General features: G+C 32.1%; 1 pseudogene; it reads left to right on the top strand.

Annotated features, from left to right (window-relative positions):
* Window positions 1-24875: 24875 nt before the first annotated feature.
* Window positions 24876-25564, top strand: LOC100931543 (annotated as a pseudogene).
* The last annotated feature ends 243 nt before the right edge of the window (window positions 25565-25807 follow it).

Genomic DNA, 25807 nt, shown 5'->3' with positions numbered 1-25807 from the left:
GCTTCCTCAGATTCTCAAAGGAATCCAGGATGTAAGAAAAGGTAAGATTCCTTGATTGTATCCAAACTCCTAATTTATAGAAACTGAGGCTCAGTGATGTCACTATTTATCCCAAACTTCACAGCTAGTTTACTCGTTAAAACTATCCTATCACTCATAATTCAATCACAGCTTGCATTGAGTTTTACAGGACTGAAGAATTGCTTGTGTTCAAAAATAATTCACTTCCCAAGTGAGGAAATCTTAAGAAATTTCCTCTTTATACTCCCTTTATACAGGTTAAGTGCTAAAGTTGCTTTACTATATCTTGCAGTGTGAATTTTCTAAAATAAAATTTTAGCCAATCTAAAATAAGATTTTTCAAGATAAAAAGAAAAGGAAATATATTAGAAAGGACACTGATCTGGCCAAGCAACCTGGATTCCAATCCTTAGTCTGTTAACTAACAATATAAATGAACAAATTCATTAATTTCACTGGAGCTCAGTTTCTTCATCTGTAAAAACAAGAAAACAAACACTTAATCGATTTATAATGAAAAGAGTTGGGTTTAAGTGATAAAGGTCCTTCTAATCAATGAGATTATATTATATCTATTTAACTAAAAATTATTTGCAATTGTGTTCTCATTTTATTTTAGGGAAGTTGAAGTTTTGTTTTTTAGACTTGAAAAGACAATGTAAAGTCTTTTTTATGATTTTCTTTATTCCTTTATTTAATATTTTCCTCCAGTTTCATTCAAAACATTTTACACTTATTTTTAAGATTTTTGAATTCTAGATTCTCTCCTTTATCCCCCCTTACAATTAAGAAACCACATGTGAAGTTATGCAAAACATTTCCATAAAAGTCAAGTTGTGAAAGAAAACATAGATCTCCCACCCTAATAAACATAAAAACCCTCAAGAAAAATTAAGTTAAAAAGAAAGAGAGAGATCGAGAAAGAAAGAATGCTTCAATCTGTATTCAGACACAATCAGTTCCTTCTCTGGGTATGGATAGGATTTTTTATCATAAGTATTTCAGAGTAGTCATGGATGTTTTACTACTGGGAATAGCAACGTCTTTTATAGTTGGTCATTCCAGAATATTTCTATTTCTTTGTATACAATGCATTTCACATTACTTGAGTTCATGGAGGACATTCAGGTGTTATGTACTTTTTTTTTCCAAGAGCATCCTGCTCATCACTTTTGATTGAAAAATAATATTCTATCACAAAAACATACCACACTTTATTGAGTCATTCCCTAATTGATTGGCATCCCCTCAGTTTCCTTTTTTTTTTTTTTATTCTGAGAAGGAGATGCTATGAATATTTTTTGTGCATATGGTTTATTTTCATTTTTTGTTGTTTTTTTCCAAATCTCTTTTGACCTCATAGTGGTGTTGTTAGGTCAAAGGATATGCATGAATTTATAGCCCTTTAGGCACAGATCATCTTTTGATCATTTATCATTTGGGACAGATGTAAAGTCTTTAAATCCATTTAGTAAACTACTTTTTAAAATAAGATCATGACTAAAATTAGCATACCTCTACATCAAAAATATGATAGGATAGCTACATAAAAAAGCAATTTCCACAAGAACATATAAATATATTTATATCTATACCACCATTAACATAATTTTTATTGAAAGCTTATTACCTTTAAACCATTAGAAAATTGCAGAGAAACAAAGAAACTTAAAATCCATTCCCTTCTTCCAAGAATGTATTATTTAGTTAGGGTAATAAAAGACATATTATAGGACAATTTAAAGAACTCCAAAAGACATTAAGACACTGTACTATTAGGGATTTAATGAACAAGGTAGAAAATATATGCCAGGAGAATTAAGGAAAAGAAAAATAAAGTGATTTCACTGTTAAGGACATAAAACCACCGTTGAATAATAGATGAGTATATTACCAATTTCCAGTTTATGTTACATTTCTCCCCTTCAATAGATCTCCTCAAAAATGAGTTCTCTGTCCAACAGTTTAGATGGCAACCCATCTCTTTTTTCTCCTCTTGTGGAACTTTAGCTTCTCCCTTTTCTCAAAACCTCCACTGGAGCTCCAACTCAACTACTAAGGTTCTTCCTTTAAATCTCTTGACTTAATGAGGGTACTAATGGAACATACTAGCCTGACATCTGTTATCCCTCTTTTTTTTTCTATATGACTACCTCACCTACTTTTCTAATTATGCAATTCTTTGATGATAGCTCTAGTTACTCTTCAATATAATGCATCATTAGTTATATGCAACATACTATTCAATATACCACATATTTCTCCATTTCCTTCTAGAAGTCACAAATATTTAATTCATCAGATTCTAAGATATTCTATGATTCATAGTCATGTTGAATCACTGAAAGACTATTGATATTTGATATGTCATACCTTTGTTTAAAGAGTAAGTTTGAATTATAACATAATAGCCCATACTTCTCCTACAATTTGACAGTAGGAGCAGCTAATTATCCTTACAAAGAATCTGATCAAGTTATGTCCTGATGGGATTAAGGGATCTAAGGGATATCCAGTCAACCACATGCCACAATCTGAACAATAAGTATCCTTTAGATATTTATTTATTTCAAGCTTGGAGAGTTAGGTAAATTTTGATTGATTAGTGGTTGGGGTGGAGCCAAGATGACAGAGGAAAGGGAGAATTCTAGTCTAACTCTTTTAGCATTCTCCTCCAAACAATTTAAAAATAATTAACCAGATAAAATTCTAGAGCTGCATAACAAACAAAAGGTTGGGGTGAGACAGTATAGGATAACTGGGGGAAAGGGGGAGCTGTCTGGGGGCACAGTGTGACACTTATACCAGTGATGGCTTTGGGGGTAGGAAAAGTAGCAACAGCAGCAAAACATGGAGCCTTCACCATCTAGAGATGGCAAGGAGATGGAAAATCTCCTTGATTGATAAGAAAGTAATTAGAAGTTCCATATACAAACATTGAATCTAAGACTGAGAACCATTTGGCAACTGCATTGCAATTACCTAGTTTCACATTTTGGATCTAGAATGGAGAGGGACCAGAAAGAGACTAGATATCATATTTCAAGATATTATAAAAAAATTGTCTTAATATTGTAGAACCAGAGGGCAAAATAGAAATTGAAAGAACCCATCAATCACCACCTGAAAGAGACCCCAATGAAAACTCTTAGGAATAGTATAGTCAAATTCCATCATTCTAGATAAAAGAGAAAATAGTACAAGAAGCCAGAAAGAAACCATTCAAATCCAAAAGAGTTACAGTTAGAATCACATAAGATTCAGCAGCTTCCACATTAAAGAAATGGAGGGCATCAAATATGATATTCTGGAAAGCAGAGAACTTAGAATTACAAGCTAGAATAACCTACCCAGCAAAACTAAGTGTATACCAAAGAGGATATGGTGGGGAAGAGAAGATGGAATGAGAAATCATGAGGAATTTAATTAGATTAAATTGTTTATAATCCCAAATGGGAAACATGATACATATAACTCCTTAGTATTATATAATTATAAGGTCAGATGAAAGGACTCTACATAGAGGGCATGAGTATAAATTTATCATGGTGGGATAACCTCAAAAAAAAGAAAAAATGATGATGTTATTCAGGAGGATTTATTGTTTTGCAGGGAGGAACCTTCACCAGGATTCACGATTCACTACAAAGTATAGGGAAAACTGAAAAGAATTAGCTTTTAATAAAGACCTCACATCATATACAAAGAAAAGTTCCAAATGGATACCTCTCTTAGATATGAAAGGTCACACTGTAAGTACATCAGGAGAGCAAGGTAGTTATTTCTTTTTAGACTTTGCACAGGGAAACCATTCATGATCAAGCAAGTGATTGAGATGATCATAGATGATAGAATCAACAATTATAATTACATAAAATTAAAAAGAGTTCATATTAATAAAATCAATGCACTAAAAAGGGAAAGGGAAGAATGAACTAGAGGAGATCTATATATGAATTTTCTTTGATAAAGTTATCATTTTCAAGAAATTTCTTCAACTTTATAAGAATAATAGGTAGGCCTCAATTGTCAAATGACTAAAGGATATAGGCAGTGAGTTTTCAGAAGGAGAAAACACATGTTCACTAAAATTTGAGAGTTGTAATTAAAAACAAATCTGAATTTTAAACTCATACCTATTATATTGTAAAAGATGACAAAAAGAAAAATGGAAAATATTGTGGGAAAGTGGTACAATAACAGACTTGTTTAAAGTTGAATTGGACTAGTCATTGTGGATATCAATTTGCAACTTTGCCACTCAAATCACTAATTTGTACATGTCTGAGCATGCTGGAGCCATTTCTAACCTTTAGTTTGCTAAATTTCATTGTGAACATTTACACTTCAGGAATCTGCAATCACTTGATTTATTTTTGTTGTTGATTGTATGTACTTTAGAAAGTTAAGTTAAATGTAGAAATATGTGAGTTTGCTTTTCCCCTCAGAGATCCTATTTGTTAAACATTTTTCAGTATGTCCCTATTTTATTCTATAAAGTTTGAAACCAAAAAGAACAATTTGAAAGACATTTAAAAGACTTGTATGAGCTAATGCAAATAAAGTGAACAGAACCAGGAGAATAACTGATAACTACTTTGAAATACATAAGAATTCTGATCAATGCAGTTCCCAAGGACCCATATCAAAGCAAACTATCCACACTCTGCCAAAAGTATGATATATTTAATATATAGAATGATATTTATTTTGGGACATTAATAATACTCAAATTTATTTTTGCTTGACTAAATATTAGCACAAACTTTTTTTTTTAATTGGGTGGTACAGAAATTAGAAAGACAAAAAATAAATGTTTGTTAACTGGGAGAAAAGTGAAATTGAATAAAAAGTAGAGAAAGTTAGCCCAAGAGAGATAAGAAATTCTCATAACTGAAATGTTAATATTTTAAATTTCCAAATTTCTGTTAATATAATCTTTCTCTTGATCATAAGGGTCACCAGTCATCTATGTCTTTTCAATGGACTCTGAAGACTGGAGGAAAGAGTGAGGCTGATAATTCTGAATAGATCAATCTCACTTCAATCCGATTCATCTACAAGTCAGCACATTACCTGCATCTGATGTCATTGGTCTTGCTTCAAGAACAGAGAACAACAATTTCTACATCATACAATCAACCTAATCTACAAACATTTGAGTTGTGTCTGTGAGCTTCTTAAAAGCAGAGGTAAAAAGGGAAAGCATTCCAAGAATGGTGGATAGCCAGTGCAAAAAGACAGAAATTATTATTGGAGTGTCACATGGATGGAAGTGGAAACAGGTCAAGGACCCTTCTTTTACCTTGCCACTCTACATCTTGTCAGTCATCAAGTTATCTTGACAATATTCCCTTGAAACATCTCTCATATTTATTCTTTTTTTTTTATTTCTACCAAGACCATGGAACCACATCCGCTCCTTTTAGATTATAGCAATAATCATTCCCCTACTCAAAATTTTTAAAAATGCTTATTCTCTCTTTATTAATTATAGAATAAAAGATATACTCATAGTACATCAAAACCCCCAGATCTCTGGTCAGTTATCAAATAATGCCTTTCTCACTTTATATTCTGGTGATTTATTACTATACACACATACATATGTGTATAGTTATAATACAATATGTGTGTGAATCAGCTATCATTAGTCACATAAAACTGAAAAGCATCTTTAGTTTGAGAGATTAAACAAATCAGCTAGATAATATTTTAAATACCACCTAGTCTAATCCTTTCATTTTATAAATGATAGAGACTAAAAGAAAGGATTTATTCCAGAAGTAGAAAATAATAGGAAACCAAGGTTTGACCCCTACCTAATCTTTTGACACTGTAGTTCAATGATTTTTTTCTATTATATAATGCATTCTTTCTCAAATTTAGAGATCACAAATTTTAGACAAAAACTTAGACATGATCTAGTCTAATCCCCTCATTTTATAAAGAATAAAACCAAGGTTCCAGAAGACTGAATGACCTACCTATGTCTTTCTTTTAAAATAGTTTTAATATAACTTGCTACTTTACTAAAAGTAAATGTTTCTACTAAGAAACATTGAACAATTACATGTTGTTATGTTATATATATGATTTTGTGATAAGGGAACTCCTTTCACATTATTATAACAATTAGGGTTAAAGACTAGATCCAGAATTAAATTGCTTTAAGGAAGTCATGAATAAGAAAACTCTCACTCAATGAAGGCTTGATTTAAGTTCATTCTACCAACAAGAAGACAACCTTGTTTTCTCTCATTCACTTAATATAATGCTCAAAGGATCTTGTTACCTGTATCTGTTGGAATATGCATCAAGGATTGAAGAGGAGGAAATAACTAATGGATTAGGGTATCAGGCTGACTATATTTTCTGTTTGCTTTAGCAACTGTCCAAATTTTTTCTTTGAGATGAAATCTCAGGGAATTCTTAGAATAACACTTTGTACTCATTTGAGAGCTCATTCCTAGGGATTGACATAAGAGGATAGTAGAAGAAAAATTATAGCTCTGTATCTATGATTTTGAGACTTACAAGGTTAATGACTCTACAATTCCCCTTGGTATTTAGTTCTCACCTCTATCATTCATTCCCAAGCAGTTTGAAAGCAGTAATAGGCTTATTGGAGTCTGTGTTTTATATCCAGTATAGGTAGCACTTGTCTCCAAAACCAAATCTCCTGGTACCATTCAAAACTATGTAGCTCTTAAAATAAAGTTGCAATCCACAAACTATGTAAAAAATTCCTCCCCCATTAAAGAAAATAAAAAGAAAGTCCAAAACCAGAGGGACAATCTGGTTTGTTGACTGTTATTTACAAAATTTCCAAATCCCTTGTTTAAAATTTTAAAAAGAGCTCTATGCCTGAGGTTTAAATTATTCTACAATTCTCCCCCCTCTATCCAGTAATTTCTCCCCCATCTCTACTGGAGGCTTCTTTCTGGAGCACTTTTAAAATAGTCATAGGATCCTTAAAGGTACATTACAGGGAATCTCTTTGTAAATTCCCATGGTATATCCAAGTTGTTTTATTTTTTTAAATAAGCTTATTCTATACATAGTATGTAATGGATCATTGTTTAAATTGGAAAGGAGTTAAATTTTTTTTGAAGAATTTATTTTGTGTATGTAACAGCTATATTCCAGGTGTCTTCTAAGTTGAGAAAGGAAAAATGATGTTTGGAATCTTAGAAAAAACTATTTGGTTTTATCTCCATTAATGAATTTTATACTCTGAAATAAATAATATCTATTATACTTTATTCTTAATCTTTATACACATATTCCATTATGAATAATTTTAAAAATACACATTACCTGATTAATTCAGTTCATTTCAATAAACATTTTAGGCTGTAATGCACATGGAACTCTCCTAGGCAATGTGAATGCAAACAAAAAAGAAATCATTCTTGTCTTTAGGGAATTCATATTCTACCAGCATATATGCAATAACATATTTAGGAAAGACTCAATTGATTTTGAGAACCTTAAATGCCATTCCTTTGATCAGAAATATGCATGAGATAGGTTTGGAGATGATATTCCCAGCTTATCCTAAAATTCCAAAAATATCTCTAATTTACTTATTTTCTGTCTCCACAGTGAATTCAACATAAGATTTTCTATTTTCTATTAGGCAATTAAAACCTTGACCAGACTCCTAACCTTCATTTCAAGCTTTATTACACATTTTTCCTTCATATGGTTCATAGTCCACTCAAAGTGACCTTCTTACTGTCCCTCACACACAGAAATCCATCTATAATATCTTAAACTTTATACAAGCCATGTTTCATGTTTGGAATAGAGACTTTCTTTTCCTCCTCTTCTCTTCAATAAGCTGCTCAAGCACCAACTTTAACATGAAATATTTCCTCATTGCCTCAATTTCTCACTCCTTCCTCTCATACCACTTTGTTTTAAACTCCTTTGCATTTTGAAGTTAACAAGCTTTTCCTAGGAACTATCCTAAGTGCTAGGGAAATTAAAAAAGAAAAAAAAAATACACCCTCTTATCAAAGACCTCACAATCTATTTGAAGAGAGAACTTGGAAACAATTCTGTGCAAACAAGAAATATAGAGGATGAATTCGAGATGTTCTTAGAAGAAAGAGAGCAAATTGAGAGGGATTTGGAAATTTTTCTTACAAAAAAAAAGTAGCATTTTTTTTTTTTTAACTTTAAGGAAGTCAAGGGAAATCTGGAAGTTGAGATAAGGAGACAGAGAGATTGTCAGGAATGGGGCACAGCCAGAGAAAATTCATAAAGAGATAGAGTATCTTGTCTAAGGAACAAGGAATTCAGTGTCACTGGGTCACAGAATATGTAGTGGGGAGTGAAACATTTAAAATAAAATGGAAAAGTAGGAAGAAATCAGGTTATGGGAGGCTTTAAAAGTCAAGCACTGTAGTTTGTATTTCACCTTGGAGGCAATGCAAAATCATTGAAGTTTACTTAAAGAACATGGGAGAGAAGTGACATTACCATTTCAATGCTTTAAATCAATTTGATAGCTGAATTGTAGATGGATCAGAGCTTGGATATATTTGAGGCAAGGAGACAAACCAGCAGACTACTGCCATAGTCTAAAGATGAGGTGAGAAAAGTCTGTACCAAAATGATGGCAAGGTCAGAAGAGAGTAGGGATAATTACAAAAGATGTTACAAAGACAGAAAAAGCAATTCTTGGCAATGGGCCATACATGCGGTAAAATGTGATAGTGAGGAGTTAGGGGTGACACTTAGGGAGCAAGCCTACATGACTCTATTTAGTCTTTCCTCTCTATCATATTGTTTGCTCTCTTCACTCTGTATCTGTTTATACAAATCTTCCCAGATTTCTCTGAAACTATCCCTTTCATTAATTTTAAACGTAATATTTCATTATATTTATATACCATGACTTTGTTCATCCATTCCTTAATTGGTGGATACCCTTCCCCCCCCCAACTTATACTTCTTTTTGTTAATGAAAAAGACTACTATAAATAGTTTCATATGTTTGAGTCCATTTCCTCCTTTGTTAACTTCTGTGGGGATAGTAGGAGATCTACTATGGGCATCTCTGTGTCATAGAATATACACAATTTAACGATTTTTGGTCATTATTATTTTAATTTGAATTTTTCTTACTGGCAATGATTCTGAGAAATGTTTCATATCCCTGCTAAAAGAATTTTTTCATGAGATGTATGGTTTAAAAATTGAAAGGACTTGTCTTGTGTGATACCTAGAAGAGACATCAAAGTAGAAATAATGAGTTTCAGATGGTAATCTTCTCTATTATCCCCCAATCTCATGGATGGATCACTTATTTAAAACACTGGAGAAAACTGTAGTAGGATAAGTAAAGATATATTTAAAAACTATTCACATGAGGGAAGAAAATAGCACTATTCCAATCATTATCATTTTTTTACCATTAAAAAAGGACTACACACATTCTTTTTATTGATTTAATTTTTCTGGTATTTACATTGGTGCTTTTGCAAACATCAAAGATATCAACTTCCAATAGTAAATATTCTGTCCTTAAGCAATATGATTATTTTAATTGGAATTATAATAGCCCTCAGTAAAAGTGTCAGTATTTTAAAGCTAATACTACATTCACAGTTTGAACATTTTAATAAGGAAACATGATAATTTATAAGTTCTCAAGAGCAAAAACTAACAAGTCTAGAGCCAAAGTCCTCTTATTACATATACTCTAGTGTGAGATGGTGCTTCAAAACTACAATTAATGTAATATTGAGTGTTACGAGTGTTTCTACTTGCTTGAATTCTGTTTGAACAAGATGATTTATGCCCTATAATGTTTTTGTGATATGTAAATGCTACTTTAATTGGATAAACAGAGAAACATCATGCTTCATTCAACAATGCAAAACAGACTCCTGTGGCCTTTAAATAGAGGCACAATTTCAGGAGTTGACTCAGAGAATTAGGCAAGTGATTGAGGAGTACAGGTTCAAGAACTTAGGGAGGCATACCTCAAGCATCCAAAGGCATGTATATGTAGGGAGTGGAAGACAAGAAACAGAAAGTAAGAAAAGAGCCATTTATTGAAGAGGAAATTAAGGTTCAAAGATGTTAAACAGCTACTCAGGATTAAAACTAAGAGTCCAATCAGATTTCATGATTCCAAGTCTAGTCCTTCCATTTCTCCTTTATATAATATCTCCTTTTCTCCTTATATAAGCTCCAATTCTTCTTATATAATATCAATATATCAATACAAATAAAGTAAAAAGCAATTAATTTTACTATTAAATCCAGTGTCAGTGACTTCTGGGAACATATACAACATAGAGGATAAGACATTTTCCTGATTACCACGGTTCTTCAAACCTCTCCAAAGTAAAAACTATGTACCAAAAATAAAGCAATTTCATCTGTCTACAGAAACTTCATCTGATTAGAATCCCCCCCCAAAAGAAAATTAAACAAAACGAAATGGAATAATTAATACTCACTGACTCTGTGTTCATTCAGCATCCTTCCAACCTCCATGCTACTGGCAGTGAGGATGCAATAGTAGGACAAAGGACAAAAAACAGCTTTACATTAAAACCCACTCTTTTACCCCATTCTCCCCTTCCTCTTTCCAATATAATAGAAATTTCCTCAGCCCTCAACAGTCAACTTAGTCATAGCTTTTCAGAAGTAAAATCTGGTAGGAGCTGCAATCCAGAGGCATTAGTGCTGCATAGCTGCAAAGTGACACTGCCAGGGAAAGGAGTCTCTAAATTGCCAGTATGATCAGTATTTGAAGTTTTGTTAGCCCCTCCCCTAGAAAAACTAAGACCTCTAAGGAGTGGGACAGGTTACCAGGACAGGAAAGCATGAATGTGGGGAACTGTGTAGCACTTCACCAAGAACAAGGGAAGGAACACAATATCTACCTAGGGCAGTTCTAACCATTCAAGAGTAATTGGAGTAGAGACTGAGTCTCGTTCTCTAGTATTGGTGAAGACTGAAACGTTTTGAGGGCTAGTTCCCAACAAAACTATCATCAAAGGTGAGGAGGGTAAGGAAATGAGTGATAAGGAAAAAGAAGAGACGTAAGAAGGGGGAAAGATGGTGACTGAAAGTACCAAAAATTTTAGAACCTTGAAAATAAACAAATAAGTTAACAACAACAACAACAACAAAAACAGCACTGAAAGAAATATCACTTCCAAATCTAGTAAATTATTTCAATCATCTATAAATAAATATTGCAAAATGAAAGAAAATACAAATAAACAAATACAAATAAATACAATAAATACAAATACAAATAAAATGAACAGAATAAAAAAGACTTGAATGTGCAATAGCAAGCCTTATGATAGAAACAAAAGAGAGAATAATAAATTAGGAATGTAAATATACAGAAATGAAAAAAAACTAGAAAAGAAGCAAAAAAGAGTTTTAAAAAGTATTCTCTCTATGTAAGCAAAATTTATGGAATCTTGAAGAGAGAATGCATAAAGAAAATCTAGGTCTTTTCAGAAAAACATAAGAGAAAAGTACTGCCTAGAACTTCTGCACATAGAAAATGAAATCCCAATTGAAAGAATTCACAGATTACCTTAAAAAAAAAAAAAAAAAAAAAAGCAGCCCAGCACTGCAAATTCCAAAATATATGGGGGTTAGACTTAACAATTCAATTCAAAAAAAAGTTCTACAAGTCATCATGAGAAAGACCTCCAAACAAAAAGGAAATAATACCCACATAATGCAAGACTATTTCATACCTATTAAATAAACAAAGAGGGAAAAGAATAATGTGTTCTAAAGACCATTGGAAATCAAGCAACATTCCAGGATGACCTCTCCTGCAAATCTAAGCTTAACCATACAGGACAAAAGATACTTTTTCAATAATAAAGAAAATTTTGAAGTTTTTTTTTTAATTTTTTTTAATGTGTTTATTTTTTTTGTGGTGAGACAATAGAGTGTTAAATGACTTGCCCAGAGTCACACAACTAGGTAGTGGTAAGTGTCTGAGACTGGATCTGAACTTGGGTCCTCCTTAATTCCAGAGTCAGTGCTTTATCCACTATGCCATCTAGCGGCCCCTAAAGTGTTTTTAGGAAAAAAAAAAACCAACTGCAAAGGTAGGAAATAAAAAAATAATGATAGGTGAAGAGAAGATAAATATGTCTCTGTTTACTGATGATATGATGGCTTACTCAAAAAGCCCTAGAAAATTAAGAAAAATATTAATTAAAGCAATCAGTAGGTTCCTCAAAGTTGTAGACTATAAAACAAAACCTTATAAATCAACAGCATTTCTATATAATAAAAAAAAAAAACAAAAGAAGTAATAATAGAAAGGGTAATCCCTTTCCAAATAACTACAAAATAAATAATAAAATGCCTCCCAAAGTATAAAAAAAATGATATAGTAATTCAATTATAAAGCAGTTCTTAAAGAAATAAAGAACCGCCTAAATAACTTGAGTAATTGTGCTCAAGATTATGCTATGCCAATATAATAAAAATGAAATGCTACTAAAATTAATTTATACTTTTAATATGAAACTAATCAAATTACCTAGAGGATACTTTATGGATATTCACTTGGAAAATTCACTTGGAAAAACAAAAGAGCTAGAAAATTAAGGTGAATGATGAAAAGAAGCAGAATTTCTAGACCTAAAACTAATATAGTTTAATTATTATATTATATTATAGTTTAATTAACTAATATAGTTAATAAAGCAACAATCATCAAAACCATCTGGTATTTGTTTAGAAAAGAGAGACAGAAGAGACAGAAAGGAACAGAGAAAATAGGCTACATAAGAGTAATTCAAAAATAGTAGAATTTAATAAACCAGTATTTGATAAAAGGGAAAACTTAAGTTATCTAAGGAAAAACTATTAATTAAAAACTATTATTCCCAAATCTTCTGGGAAAATTAGAAATCAGTGTGGCAGGAATTAGGTTTCAATAAACACCTTACACCATCCATTGTAATACTTTCTAAATGAATACATAGTATTAATATTAAAGATAATAGTTTTTAATTAGATGAAAAACAGATCGTTTACCTCTCACAGTTTCATACAGTATTTGAAACTGAAAAGCACATGTTTTTGGAATTTCTCAATGTATAGATCAGTTGTGCTAACTTTTTTCTCTCTAAAAATACCCTCTGGATGCTTATCAGTTGGGGAATGGCTGAATAAATTATGGTATATGAATGTTATAAAATATTATTGCTCTATAATAAATAATCAGCAGGATGATTTCAGAACAGCCTAGATGGTAGTGACAAATATAATACTAATAACTAAATTACTAAAAGATAAAACACAAAAAGAAAACTATAAGCTAATATAATTAATATACATTTATTCAAAAACTTTAAACAAAATCCTATCAAACAGACTACAGGGAATTATCCAAATAATCATTAGAATCAAGTAAAATTTATCCAAGTGATTTGAGGAAGGTTCACCATTAAGAAAACAATCAACATAACCATATTAATAATATTATTATTATTTTAGTGGCAAGGAACTGGAAACTGAGTAAAGAATGGCTGAATAAGTTATTGTATATGAATGTCATGGAATGTTCTTATTCTATAAAAAATGATCAGCAACAACATTTCAGAAAGGCCTGAAGAAACTTACATAAACTGATGCAGAGTGAAGTGAGCAGAGCCAAAAGAACATTATACACAGCAACAACAACATTATGTGATGATCAGCTCTGATGGATGTGGCTCTTTCAACAATGAGGTGATTCAGGCCAGTACCAATAGACTTGTGATGGAGAGAGCCATCTGCATCCAGAAAGAGACCTATTGGGACTGAATGGGACAGTCAGTTTGTGTTGTTGTTGTTTGCTTGCTCTTTGATTTCTTTCTCATTTTTTCCTTTTATGATCTGATTTGTCTTGAGCAGCATGATAATGTGGAAATATGTATAGAAGGATTGTATATATTTAACAAATTGGATTACTTGCTGTCTATGAAAGGAGGTGAGGGAAGGGAGGGGAAAATTTGGAACACAAGGTTTTACAATGGTGAATGTTGAAAACTATCTTTGTATATATTTTGAAAATAAAAAATAACTATTATTTAAAAAATAAAATTAAAAAAATACTCTCAAAGACATGATTCTAGCAGGCTAGAACAGAGGAGGGTGGAAACATTGGATACTGTGTGATAAAAATCCATATATCAACAAAAACTTTTAAAAATATTTAATTCATAATAGATGCAATAATTATGATGTCTCTGGAAATATTGTAAATATTTAAAATATTCTAAATTCGTTTGATTCTAGTGGTAACTTCAAATAATTTAAGTATATGCTAAGGCCATAGAAAAAATCCTAAATGCAATTTCATCTATTAAGGGATTAATCAGATGACCCTGAACCATACCAAAATTCAATCATTTATTTCAATCAAATGGTATTTTTTTAAATCCAGAAATAGAAGAAATGTATCAACAATGGACTTTAGACTGACAGTTTTAACTTAATACAAATTGTTAGAGAATTTGCATAAAATTTTGCTTTTCTGGATTTATGAAATATCACATATGTTAAGTTCTAGAGCAGCTCAAATAAAAATAAAACTTAGGATTGTTGGTATATTATTTTAACATTAGTCTTTTTTCCCTAAAAAGCACATGGCATTTCAAATGGGAAATAAATGACCCATAAAGAAATGAATGGAAAATCCAGAATGAGAAAATAATGTTTTTTATGAAAAATGTGGAATGTAGAAAGAAGAGAACTAGATGGTGAAGAGAAATGTTTAATGTCAGCGAAAAGACATATTGCTTATATGTCCAAACAATGGAATTTTCCAGACATCTAAAATTATTTTCCATAATTTCTCACTTTTGTGTTACCAATATTTAGGATTACATCACTCACATCTGCCCACACAGCGATTTTGGGCTGACCGCCATATTATCTCAAACCAACATTACAATAATCCACAAGACAGAGGAATAAAGTGTCTGTTTTTCCTCAGAATTTCAGAGAATAAGTTAAAGAAAACAAGGAATATAAATCTCCAGTTCACAAGGTAAAATATGCAAAGGGCAATTGAAAAAAAAAAAAAAAAAGCCCCGAGTTCTATAAAAGTAATTTCTTGTTTTAAAAAGAAAGCACAATCTTCATCCTTAAATCAAGGAGTTAAAATTTCTTTTTGATTTTCCATGTAGAAATGGCATTCTTTATGATATCTGTATAAAAATCTAACTCTGGGAAGTTTTCAAAGAAAATGTATGAGTAGATTCACCTTTAAGAACAAGGCTTAATCCAGAGTAAAGACTGTGTTCTCTGAGCATTGTCTACAGGAATAAAGAAAGATTTAGCTTATAACTGGTATATTTCAGAGACCAGTTTTTTACTCTCCATTGCTAAAAAAGATCTGCTACTTTGACATACAAAAGCAGAATTTTATATTTTTTTATTTTGTTTTGAACATCTATAAATCTTTACTTACCACACTTGTGCTTCATCTTGACATGTCATATGTATTATATTTCAGTTCTCTTGCATTTATTATTGGTTTATTGTAGCCTCTCTTCACCCCCCAAAAAAATCAACAGCAAGTAAATCAAAGCTTGGAAGGTTTATGTAAAGTCAAACCTCTAATTTTAGACCAGCATCAGTAATGTGTAGAGGACAAAGCCATAAGCTTAGCGTCAAAAGTCTCCAGATCTAGATTTTACATATACCTGCTTTGTGTCCATTCACAAGTCATTTCATCTCTCTGACTCTCATTCCCAATCTCATTTCCATTTGTAAAATGGGAATAATAGTAAATGTGTACCTCACAGAGTTGAAATCAAAGTACATCATAAAATGTAAACATTATATGTGTACATTGAACAAAGATCTAACAATGTGATGGATAATATTATGTTAATAATTTTTGTTGATAAGAGAAAGATAGATATGACTAACAGGAAGCTGGAGGATGAGAGGGATATGTAGATATATATGTATGTGTGTATATACATGCATATACATATTTACACACATACACACATATAAGTGTGTTTGTTTATGCATGCAGAAGTGTATATATTCAAATATAGCACTTACTCTGAAGCTAATTTATTAAACACTTATTTTTACTATCAGGTAAGAGCATTCAGACAGAGTTTGGATGCTTTTTGGATAAGCTTAAGTTGTTGTTTCATATTTTCTTGAGCTATAACTGTCAGAATTTAATTCACTTTTAGAAAAAAGAATAAATTCCATAATATAATTGGTATAAAATATTCCACCAAAAATCTGTGACACAATCTTTCACAAGTATATCCATCCACATTTCAGAGGAAAGTGGACTGAAGTTAGAGAATGCCAATGGATAGTAAAGGAATTAATTCCTTGAAGTTCTTTTTCTACAGTACTCAATATATTCCATAATAAAGCTCTTCTCCAACTTGTCTTTTTTTAAAGTTCCTATTTATTTGTTTGTTTTTATAGGCATTTGTTATTCCATCTGAACAACTCCCATTTGATAAGAAAACTCACCATAATATATGCTCAAAATACAACACCACAAATTTTTGTGTTTGCCATGTCTAAAAATATATGTCATTATGAATTTAAGTCCATCACCTCTTTGGCAAGAAGTGTGATTTCTTTTTCTTTTCAATCTTCTCAAGTCTTGATTAATCATTGTATTGATCAGAGAAGTATAATTTTTAAAATTTGTTTTCTTGGCCTGGAGAGACTTACACGAACTGATGCTGAGTGAAATGAGTAGGACCAGGAGATCATTATATACTTCAACAACAATACTATATGATGACCAGTTCTGATGGACCTGGCCATCCTCAGCAATGAGATCAACCAAATCATTTCCAATGGAGCAGTAATGAACTGAACCAGCTACGCCCAGAGAAAGAACTCTGGGAGATGACTAAAAACCATTACATTGAATTCCCAATCCCTATATTTATGCACACATGCATTTTTGATTTCCTTCACAAGCTAATTGTACAATATTTCAGAGTCTGATTCTTTTTATACAGCAAAATAATGTTTTGGTCATGTATACTTATCGTGTATCTAATTTATATTTTAATGTATTTAACATCTACTGGTCATCCTGCCATCTAGGGGAGGGGGTGGGGGGTAAGAGGTGAAAAATTGGAACAAGAGGTTTGGCAATTGTTAACGCTGTAAAGTTACCCATGTATATAACCTGTAAATAAAAGGCTATTAAATAAAAAAAAATTGTTTTCTTAATAACATCAGGTTTTTTTTTAATATTCCTGTAGTTCTACTCACTTTTCTATGTATCACTTCAGAGAGTATTTCCTACTTTCTTCTGAAATTGTCCCTTGTCTCACAAACTTAATGAAATGGTAACTCTTGTCTTCCTTTCTGTTACTGTCACAAGTTACTCCATTTTCTGATTTCAGGCATTGTCACTGGCTGTGTCCTATGGCTGGAATGTTCTTGTTTGTAATTCTGTACCTCTTGTATTCCCTGGCTTCCTTCAAATCACACATAATATCCCAACTTCTACAAGGAGACTTTCCCAAATACATTTAGTGTTACTTCCTTATCTTTGTTATTATTTCCATTTTTTCTGTATAGAGTATATTTGTACATACTATTGTCTCCTCCATTCAATTTTGAGATTCTTGAGCATAGTGACTTTTTTTCTTTTTAAGACCAATATACATAATATTTAATATATTGTAGGAAAGGAAATTAGAAAGACACGGGATATTAGTCTGTATATATATATATATATATATATTCTTTTTCTTCTTGTTTCTCCCTGGTTTAGATATTACAATCATATTTATATAATTGAAAGATATTAGACAGATCCCTTATTTTCTAGGCTTTGTAAATAGTTTATTTAATATTTGAATGGTTTGTTTTTGACAGTCTGAAAGTAATAGTGATATGTCTGTATCAAAAATTATGCATAACTTTAAGGTTGTATAGTTTTAAAATGTTTTCCAATTTATTATTTCCAATTTCCAATTCCCTCTTATATATTTCCAATAAAGCTAGACCAATTCGCACATCCAACAATGTAGCAGTTACTTATTTTCCTAAAACTCCTCTAACATTTTCATTTTTCTTACATGAAATCTTTGACAATTTGATATATGCAAGGTGTAACCAGAATCTCACCTTAATTTGCCTTATTCTAATTAATTCTCTCATTAAATTCTTCTCCCAGCACTGATATATTGTTACTGGAACTGTAAACGGATCCAAACATTCTGGAGAGCAGTTTGAAACTATGCTCAAAAAGTTATCAAACTGTGCCTACCCTTTGATCCAGCAGTGTTTCTACTGGGATTATATCACAAAGAGATCTTAAAGGAGGAAAAGGGACCCATATGTGCAAAAATGTTTGTGGCAGCTTTTTTTGTAGTGGCTAGAAATTGGAAACTGAGTGGATGCCCATCAATTGGAGAATGGCTGAATAAATTATGGTATTTGAATGTTATGGAATATTACTGTTCTGTAAGAAATGAACAGCAGAATGATTTCGGAAAGGCTTGGAGTGACTTACATGAATTGATGCTGAGTGAAATGGGCAGAACCAGGAGACCATTATGCACAGAAACAAGAAAACTATGTGATGATCAATTCTGACAGACATGGCTTTCTTCAACATTGAGATATTCAAACCAGTTCCACTTGATCAGTGATGAAAAGAGCCATGCATACCCAGAAAGAGAACCATGGGAACAGAGTGTGGACCACAGCATAGCATTCTCACTCTCTCTGTTGTTATTTGCTTACATTTTGTTTTCTTTCTCAGTTTTTCTTTTTCTTCCTTCTTGATTTGATTCTTGTGCAACAAGATAACTGTATAAATATGTATACAAATATTGGATCTAACTTGTATTTCAATGTATTTAATATGTATTGGACTACCTGCCAGCTAGGGGAGAGGATAGGAGGAAAGAGAGAAAAATTTGGAACAAAAGGTTATGCCAAGGGTCAATGTTGGAAAATTACTCATACGTATGCTTTGTAAATAAAAATTTTTAATAAAAAAATTCTTTTCCCAGATCATTTGTTTGAAGAGAAAAACCCAGAACATCCATCTCATCCTTTCCCATCTAGCTTCATTCTACTGAACTTCATCATATCCCTGCTATAATTATCTCCCTTATTCCTTTACATCCTCTCCTTGATTTTCATCTTTTTTTGTGTTATCTTCATCTATTAGATTATGAACACTTTGAGGGCAGGGAATGTCTTTTGCTTTTCTTTACATTCTCAGCACTTAGCACAGTACCTGGAACATAGTAGGTACTTAACAAAAGTTTATTGATTGTTGACTAATTATCAATTATTTGGAGCATTTCATATGGTTTTCAAATGTTTGGATTCTGTCTTTGAAAATTGTTCATATTCTTTTCACATTGAGTTTTGCTTCTAAGAGTTATGAAAATTTTTATACTTTCTTGTAATATAATATCCAAGATTTTTGGATGGGTCATGATTTTCTGGTAGCCTGATAATTCTTAGGTTATTTTTCATTGACCTTTTTTCCAGGTCAGTTTCTTTTTTTTATTTTTATACTGTTTCCTTTCAATAATTTTATTTTTTTCCAATCAGTTTCTTTTTGAATTTTATATTTTTAAAAATTATTTCATTTTGTTTTAATATTTCTTGTTGGCTTATTGAATCATTGTCTCCTATTTGGCTCTTTCTAATTTTTAAGGCATTCAGATGCATCTCTTCTTAAGTAAAAATTCTTTTTATGACATCCCTAGGTAATTTTGTTGTTATTTCTTGATTCATTTTTTCAAGCTACTCATAATCCTAGTGTTCAGAATGTTTTTCTTCTGAAACTTTATCTGGACTTCTTATGAAGGTTTCTCTTTTACTTGGTTTTATCCCATGGCGATCTTTCATAAAAACATATCCACATAGTTTTTGACATTTCATTTCCACATATCAGCAGTCTCATTAGTTAAATTGGGATCCTTGTTATGTGGTCACTTTTCAATTCTTAGTTTTTAAATGGCATTAGCAAGTTTTGTCTAATTCTGAGTGTGGTGATTAAGATTAGGGTATATGCAATTTCCACAATTATCTTGCTGCACAAGAAAAATCAGATCAAAAAGAAAAAAATGAGAAAAAACAAAATGCAAATGAACAACAAAAAGGATGAAAATACTATGTTGTGATCCAAACTCAGTTCCCGCAGTCCTTTCTCTGGGTTTAGATGGCTCTCTTCATCACAAGGCCATTGGAACTGCCCTGAAGTACCTCAGTGTTGAAAAGAGTCCATCAGAATTGATCATGATATAACCTTGTTGTTGTTGGGTAAAATGTTCCCTTGCTTTTCCTCTTTTCACTTAGTATCAGTTTATGTAAGTCTCTCCAGACCTTTCTGAAATCATCCTGTTGATTATTTCTTACAGAACAATAATATTCCATAATATTCATATACCACAATTTATTCAGCCATTCTCCAATTGATGGGCATCCACTCAGTTTCCAGGTCCTTGCCATTATAAAAAGGGCTGCCACAAACATTTTTGTGCAGAACTCAAAAGCCCTTCTATTTCTTTCCACCTACCAGCACTTGTCTATTCCAAGTTCCCCACAGTATTCCAATCATCCTTTCATGTACACTAAGCTAGGTGAAAATATATATGTGTGGTGTTTCTCACTTTTTTAATCAGTGAATTTTAAGATTTACTAGGTTGGTTGGCAGGGAATTGGTCTCTTCAATATCTTAACATTTCTTAATCTTTCTTCCTCAGCTATTCTTGTAAAGCCTTGAATCTGCTTTTCATCATCTTTCCTATTCCTGTGGGGCTAGAATAAAGTGATTCCATACTAAAAAAAAAATCTGGATTAATTGTTCTCACCTGACAAAGATATCAGATACTATCTTGCCACTTTACTTTCCCCACTTTGGGTGGGGAATTTGATTGAAAGAATTATGTGAATGTAATCTTTAGAAGAACTACTACTGTGCTATTGCTACTGCTGCTGCTACTTATTTTGAATTTACACTTAGAAATAATTTTAACTTTTTCTAATTTGCTACATATAGATGTAAATTATATTAAAATATATCATATTCCATATTAATCAACTAATCTATCTAAACTTATGTTCTATTAATTAAAAAGCATCATATTTAAATTACCTATATTTCTTTACTTCAACCCATCTTATCTTCTATCTTTTCTTTCTATCAATTATTTCCTATTTGTCTTGTATTAATTTGTTTTGTATATATCTGTCTGCATATGGTCTCCCCAATAGATCAAGTGCCCTGAAGGCAAAAATTTTCTTGACTTTTACTTTCAATCCGCAGTACTGAGCACAGTGTCTGACACATAATTGACACTTAAATATTTGTTGATTGATGAAAACATTGCAATAAATTCCTGATTTCCTAAAGCCATTAAGACCTGAGTTCAGATTAGGCTTCAGACACTTACTATATGACCCTTAGCAAGCCAATTAACCTGTTTTTCTCACTTTTCTCATCTTTAAAATGTGGGCTATAATAACACATATCTCCTAGATTTATCATGAGGGTCAAATGAGATAATTTCAAGGTATTTAGCACACAGTAAGCACTATATAGACGTTAATTATATTTATTGTTGTTATTTTTATAATGCAATAAAATGTATTAAGTGCCTATTAAGTACCTCCCATGTGTCACAGTACCTAGTGCCAGGAAGTATGCTACAGTACATATACAACTGACAAAAAATTTCTGTATTCTCTCTATGTCTACATGAATTATATTTACTCGTACTGAGAGCATGACAAACTCACGATTCATTGATATTTTGAACTTTATATCCCATTACATGCTGTGGTCATGGTGGTTTTCTCATTTACTAAGAAGAACATGGGAAAAACACCTGGAACTCAGACTTCTGAAACTGGGTATAGACAATTGGCATTTTCTTGTTTCCAAAGAAAATATGCCTAGACTTTGAGAAGCAATGATTATACTAGTGTTTTGAGTTTGTGATAAAAGGAAAGCAAATAATAAGGATATCATGGCATATGATGAATGGTAAAGGCCCCCAAAAGTGTCTTATTATGGCCAAAAATGAAAAAAAAAAAGTGGGACTAGAAGTTATATTTGGCATCAATGGAAAGAATGATGATAAAAAAAAAATCAAGAAAAATCTCAACTACACAACTGCTATATTAGTTCTATTTTTTTTTCTACAAACTACAACTTGATACCTAATCAAATGCTATGCCAGGAAATTGTAAGTTGTGGGATAAATTATTAAGCTAGAAGGTTTTCTTATATAAGAGCAACAATCTTTTCTTCAAGAATTAATTTAATTAAATTAATAGAAACTTGTCACAAACTTTAACCACTTGGTGATAGTTTTAATTTCAGTCATGGGTTGAAGACTATCTCTATAATGGGGTAAGTATGTTGATGAAAAAAGTACTTCAATTAAGAAAATTGTGGATCTTTTGAAGTATTTCAATACTTCATTTCAATATATATTTCAATACATAAGCTCTTTTTGTGGTGGCAAGGAATTAGAAATTGAAGGGAAGTCCATCAATTGGGGAATGGGTAAATAAGGTGTGGTATATGAATGTAATGAAATATTGTTCTTTAAGAAATGATGAGAAGGTTGATTTCAGAAAATCTTGGAAAGACTTATATGAACTGATGCTGAATAAAATGAACGGAACCAGGAAAACATTGTACACAGTAACAACAAGATTATATGATTATCAACCTTGGTAGAGTTAGTTCTTCTCAGAAATGCAGAAATTCAAGATAATTCCAATAGATTTGGAATGAAATATACCATCTGCATCCTGAGAGAGAACTATAGAGACCAAATGTAGATTGAAGGATATAACTTTCACCTTTCTTGTTTGCTTTTTCTTTCTTATGCTTTTTCTTTCACAACATGGCTAACATGGAAGTATGTTTAAAATGAGTATACATGTATAACCTATATCAGATTTCTTGCTTTCTTGGGGAAGGAGTGGTAAGGAAAGGAGGGAAAAAAAAATTAGAACTCAAAACTTTACAAAAATGAATTTTGAAAACTATCTTTATATGTAATTAGGAAAACATACTATTGACAAAAAATGGCAGCATATGAGTAACAGCAATAATTGAATTATATTCAATAAACATTTATTTAGTTAAAAAAAAGAAATGCATAATACTTTTTTAATTGGGAGATTTTAATTTGTTCTTTTTCTAGCTTTTTTAGGTACATGCCCAATTCATTAATCTTCTCTGTCTCTATCTTAAGCAAATAAGAATCTAGAGATATAAAACTTCCCCTAAGAAATGCTTTGGCCTACATCCCATAAATTTTTGGTATGTTGTCTCATTATTGTCATTCTTGTGGATGAAATTATAAATTGTGTCTATGATGTGTTGTTTCACCCATTTATTCTTTAGGAGTTGATTATTTAGTTTCCAATTAATTTTTGGTGTATTTTTTCCTGGCCCTTTATTACATGCAATTTTTATTTCATCATGATCTAAAAAAGATTCATTCACTATTTCTGCCTTTTTGCATTTGATTTTGAGGACTTTATTGCCCATTCATATTCATAATTAAAATTGCTAACTGTAATTCCCACCAAATTAGCTTCCCCAACTTATATTTTTCTCTTTCCTTTCCCCCTTTCTTTCCTCCCAGTGTTTTGGTTCTGACCACCTCGCTCAAACAGTCTTCTCCTTTTCTTTCCCCTTTCCTCTCCTACTACCCTCTAGGGTGAGACAAGTTTCTCTGTGAAGCTAAATGTGACTAAAATTCTCTCTTTGAACTAAATCTGATGAGAGTCAGATTCACACAATGTTCATTCTTTCCTTCAATTGTAATAAGTCTTTTTTGTCTCTTCATAAGATGTAATTTACCCCATTTTACCTCCATTTTCCTCTTCTTCCAGTAGAATCACCTTTCTACCTCTAGTTTCTTTTTTTATATCATCAAAATAAAATCAAATTATATCTACACCTTTGAATTAAACATATCATCTTCCCATATAAGGATGTAAACATTTTAATTTTTTAAAAGAAATAGTTATTTTTTTCTTTCCTTTTTACCTTTTTATGCTTCTCTTGAGTTCTGTATTAGAAGATCAAATTATCTGTTCAGCTCTGTTTTTTCATCAGAAATAAATGAAATTCACCTATTTCATTGAATGTCCATAGCTATTATGGAGACAGAGTTCTTTTTACTTTTTTTACTCATTTACTCTAAGAGGTCTGCTCTTAGGACAAAGAGGAGATTGTTCCAAGTTTCCTCTATAGGCAACAATGGCTTCATACTGTGCTAGGCTGTTGCTGCTGACTACCTTCCCATGCTTACTATTCTTGGCTACAATCTGTTATGGGCCAGAACTTGAAAGAAAGTGCTAAGTCACTGGAATTAATAGAGACAATATGCTTATGTACTTAGTTCACACAGTCTTCTCCTTTAAGAGAGTTCACACCTTTAGAGAGCATATATAAGCTAGGAGCCTCAACTAGGATTTACTTTGGGAGATTCACAAGTCAGAAACCCACAAGCCCACTCTCTAAGAGGTGGAGTCAGTCATTCCATATTTGACCTTTGTGCTGGCTGGAGGCTTTGGATTCAGAGGGAGCTAGACACTGAAGCTGGAAGAGACAAAGGATTAGCAGCAAGAGCTCTCAGAACCAAGGAGAGAGATAGGCTTCTAAGAAAGCTAACTGGCCTATTTTGGAAGAGATAATAAAGGATCTGGATTTTAATACCTGGCTGCATTTGGGGTGATTATACTGAACATAAAGGAAGGCTGCCTCCAGAAGCCCCACAAGAAACTTGCTTGTTTCTTTATGAGAGAACTTCGTATTTTAGAGAAGAGAATATTACATTACTCGCAGAATGGCAGGTACTGGTCTAGTGGCTGGGGAGGTGGTGGTGGACGCCCTGCCTTACTTCAATCAGCGTTATGAAGTGCCTGGCATGTGGGAGGCTGCTGCTGCCTTGGTAGAGGAAGAAACACGTAGGTACCAGCCTACCAAGAACTATCTGAATTACCTACCAGCCCCGGATTACTCAACCTTTGAGACTGACATTATGAGAAATGAATTTAAAAGATTGGCTGCCTGACAACCAATTGAATTGCTTAGCATGAAACGATATGAACTTCCATCCCCCTCTTCTGAGCAGAAGAATGATATCACTGCATGGCAGGAATATGTAAACAATTCCATGGCCCAACTGGAGCATCAGGCAGTTCGCATTGAAAACCTTGAGTTGATGTCACAACACAACATTGAGCTGCAATGCCTGGAAAGTATATAATGAAAATCTAGTTCATATGATTGAACAATCTCAGAAGGAACTGCAGAAATTAAGAAAACATATTCAGGATTTGAACTGGCAGAGGAAGAACATGCAACTCACTGCTGGATCTAAATTATGAGAAAGGGAGTCGACTTGGGTCTCATTCGTCATTAAAAATTATGAGATCAAATGGACTATTTATTGTACAGCTAGAAAATGAAATCTTCCAAATCAAGCAACAGCATGGGGAGGCAAACAAGGAAAACATCCAGGAGGATTTCTGAAAAACTGGAGTGTAGGGGGAAGGGAGAGAAAGGGCATCTTAGGAATTCTTAAGGTATCAGGAAGTTGAATGATTCTCAAATCATGGTTAGAACCTGTTGAGAGAGTGGTAATGACCTGAATAGCCTGTGAATGTTTTAGGAATATGATAAAAACTCTTTGTATTATATTTAATTATATTTGTATATTTCTTTGACAGATAAATTTTTACCTTAAAAAAAAGAATATTATAGTAATCCAAGTTC

The sequence above is a fragment of the Sarcophilus harrisii genome, chromosome 1, assembly GCF_902635505.1.
Source record: "Sarcophilus harrisii chromosome 1, mSarHar1.11, whole genome shotgun sequence".
Lineage (NCBI taxonomy): Eukaryota > Metazoa > Chordata > Mammalia > Dasyuromorphia > Dasyuridae > Sarcophilus > Sarcophilus harrisii.
The sequence above is the reverse complement of the archived record's forward strand: the minus strand, read 5'-3'. Positions and strand labels throughout refer to the sequence as shown.